Source organism: Ursus arctos, unplaced genomic scaffold (genome assembly GCF_023065955.2).
Source record: "Ursus arctos isolate Adak ecotype North America unplaced genomic scaffold, UrsArc2.0 scaffold_2, whole genome shotgun sequence".
Lineage (NCBI taxonomy): Eukaryota > Metazoa > Chordata > Mammalia > Carnivora > Ursidae > Ursus > Ursus arctos.
In genome coordinates this window covers 61,486,121-61,489,645 of record NW_026622874.1, presented here as the reverse complement: position 1 = coordinate 61,489,645, position 3,525 = coordinate 61,486,121, and the positions used below count along the sequence as shown (strand labels likewise).

Genomic DNA, 3,525 nt, shown 5'->3' with positions numbered 1-3,525 from the left:
TCCTCTCTACCACAGAGAGAAAGGCAGCATGGCGTCATGGGAAGAGTATGAGCTTCTGAGTCAGACCTGAATTCGAAACCTGACTCTATGTACTCACTGTGCAACTGGGCAAGTTATTTGATCTCTCTGAGCCGAATCTATAAAGTGGAGATAACGCCTGCTTTGCAAGACTATTATAAATTATTAGGAATAGAACTAGAACGTAGGTTCTAGACACCTCAAAGATTGTCTGGTGGGTAATAGGTATTCAAACACAGGAAGCCTTTTGTTTTTGTTTTGCTGAGATTTCTATTCCTGGTCTGTAAAATGGGTTTGAATCAGCCTGGGGTTTCTGCTCTCTGCCATGACGGGGAAGCGGACAAACAGGGAGTCTCCTGGACTCAGGGGCAGGTGCCCCAGGACCCAAGCATGGGCGGGCAGGTAGGAAAGCACCTGTGGGCCCAGTTTCTTCCAGAGCAGAGTTACAATGAGAACTTAAACACCAGAGAGAAAAAAAGAAGCCACCTCTGAATATGAGGATCTCATGGACAAAATAAGGAAATGTGGCTGTTTTAAGCCTAGTGGGGCCGCCAGGTGTAGGCTTTTCCTGAGGGGAGGGGCGAGGGGGCCTGAAATCCAAAGAGAGGAGAGGCCATTGTGTTCCAAGATGCGGAGGAAGGGGGTGCTGGATCTGTTATCCTTGGGAGAATGCTTCACATTTGCAAAGATTTGGTATTTGCCTACAGGCAAATGGGAGGCAGGGCTCTCAGAGCCTGGGGGGGGCCGCTCTGGGGTTAGGAATTCCGTGATATTATCTAGGCCAGGCCTTTCCCCCAGACTCTTGGTCTCCCCGAGCCTCTGAGAGGTCCTCAGCCCTGTGGTCACTCCGGGGCCCCAGCCACAGCTTGGAAGCTGGGGATTCTCTACTGGAGCCGCCCAGGCTGGCTTTCTCCTTCAGGGCGAGGCCAAGCACACGCACAGGGACTGAGGGCCACCGGGGAAGCGGACAAACAGGGAAGAAGCCCTTCCCCTTCTTACGGGTATGACCGTCGGGAGTATTAGCCGCTCTGAGCCTCCGTTTTCTCATCCCAATCTGAGAAGGAATTAGTCTTCCTTACTTGGCAGGATTGGTGTGAGATTAATATAATAAATACAGTCCTTGCACCTGAAGGACTGCCTGGTGCATGGTAGCTGTCTGCTGCCTTCGACACGTTCGTTTCTCCTGCTTCTCACTATCATCCCTGTGAGGCGGTCACTGTGACCCCCGCCTCCCTTCTCCTGGGCTGGGGAGGCTGAGGCCCAGGGCTAAGGGGCTGGCCTGCAGTCACACTGCTGGGCTGCAGTGCAGTGCGCAGACCCAGGACTCCTGGTTCCTGGCCCCACCTGTGCTCCAATGGCAGGAAAGGGTCCTGAGAAGGGAAAGGGGGAGCAGAGCTCCCTGGGGTGGGGGAACAGCAGGTGCACAGGTGAGCCAGGCACCCAAACCCGAGTGTTTCTCTTTCCCCCACAGCTGGGCCTGCTGAGTCAGCCTCGGGGACCTGGGTGAGTTGGACCTCCTCTCTTCCCTCCCTCTCTGTGTTACATCTTCCTCCTCATCCTGACCTGACTCTCCCACAGGACGCTTCTGTCATCTACACCGAGGTGAAACACTCGCGGTGCGGTGAGGTTCCAGACAGGGGACCGAAGACAAGAAGCAGGACCCACAAAGCTCCCCTTGGTAACTTTGAGGAGGTCCTCTACTACTGATGGCATCCCCCCAACACCACCCACCCGTGGCCTCCAGTGCTCCCCAGGAGGCCAGCGGAGACCCCAGCCCCTTGTGTAGGTCCCCAATCCCTGAGCCCAGCAGCGAGGGAGCCGGGCGTCCTGGCCAGGGTCCCGAGGAGACTCAAGGAACACCTAAATGACCTCTGGGCCGCCCTCTGAGCGGAAGAACAGGAACACGTGGGCAGGGGCATCCCGCTCACACGTGAGTTCCAAGCAGTGGACTGGACACGGAAGCCACACATGTCTTCCTGCACATGAATGGAAGGGTTTGAGTGCCTTCTCTCCACACGTTTGTAAGGGCTTTCAACGGTGGCCCTCAGTCCCCATGCGTGTGCTTGGCCTCGCCCTGAAGGAGAAAGCCAGCCTGGGCGGCTCCAGTAGAGAATCCCCAGCTTCCAAGCTGTGGCTGGGGCCCCGGAGTGACCACAGGGCTGAGGACCTCTCAGAGGCTCGGGGAGACCAAGAGTCTGGGGGAAAGGCCTGGCCTAGATAATATCACGGAATTCCTAACCCCAGAGCGGCCCCCCAGGCTCTGAGAGCCCTGCCTCCCATGCAACCCATTTCTGCTCAGACCCCTTCCAGGTGACCAGGTTACCAAAGTTGCTGGAACGGAGGCTTGCCCAAAACCCCCGTTTGTGGACTAGATCAGAAGACGCGGTTACCCCGCACGTGTTTACCAAGATACAGGATTGTAGAATCTATTTGTTCACAGAAGTGTATCAATTTGTGTCATATTATTCACCACTGCCGATCACTCAGTGCCTGATGGTTGGTTTGCTTGCTGAGTCCATACTCCTTGACGCTGAAAGTTTAGTTCTAGTAACAAGGAGGCCCTCCTCCCAGCCCTGGCTCCCTGCAGGCCCCTGCCCCCTAATCAGAGTGAGGTCCCAGTCACGCTGCTGGACGTCACCGACCCCACCCACCAGTCCTGGGAAGAAGCCCACGTCCCCCCCACCCAGAGCTCCTGCTCAGGTGCCCCTGAGCTGCCCACAGCCAGCGTTCATCCTTGAGCTTAATAGAAAGGCAGCCGCTCAGACTCAGCCCCAGACCTGATCTGTAAGCTGTGGTGTGCACATTAAAGTTTAGAAAGCCTGGTCTGCCTCCAAAAGACACGTCATGGGAGTACCTCCATCCACTCGCCTTTGGGAACATCACTGGGTAGGACAGAGGGCCCAGAGAACTGCTGAGACAACCCTCGCTAGCATTTCCTGGCTTCCCCAGGCCTTCTCTTCCTTCCCATCCCCCACCTGACCTTCCTCTTCCCCAGCCTCTTCGGCTTCCTCCCCATCTCTCCCATCACTGGTCCAGTCCGTGTCCAGAAGACATCAGGGCCCCCTCCCCTTCGCTTCTTCATCTGCCAGCCTGGGAAGCACATGCCAGGCCATCTAGAAGCCCGGGGTCCTCGCTGGTCCATCAGGAAGCACTTGCAGAAGCCAAGCCTTGCCACGCCCTCTATAAACAGGCTGGCCCCTTGTAAAGAGTCAAGTCAAAGACAGGACAGCTCGTGAAGGAGACACTGATGATGGGGAGCAGGAAGGAGCCGGCCCTGCCACTCATCCCCATGGACCGGCTCCTCCCTGAGCACTCACACCACCCGCCCCCTGACCCACACCGGTGACACTGGGGCCTGTCTGTGGATGGTGTTCACCAGTGCAGGGTGGGGTGTGTGGAACAGTGGAAAGCAAGAACTTGGAAACTTTTATAGCAATCTGACAGTGATTTTGTTTGTTTAATACAATCATAAAAAATAGGGCTTATATTTTGTATGTCTCTTTTTAT

General features: G+C 55.9%; 1 long non-coding RNA gene across 1 annotated transcript; it reads left to right on the top strand.

Moving 5' to 3' along the window:
* Positions 1-1,487: 1,487 nt before the first annotated feature.
* Positions 1,488-2,838, top strand: LOC130544299 (uncharacterized). Its single transcript, XR_008960475.1, has 2 exons — positions 1,488-1,521; positions 1,597-2,838. It is a non-coding gene; the product is annotated as an uncharacterized LOC130544299 (long non-coding RNA).
* Positions 2,839-3,525: the final 687 nt, after the last annotated feature.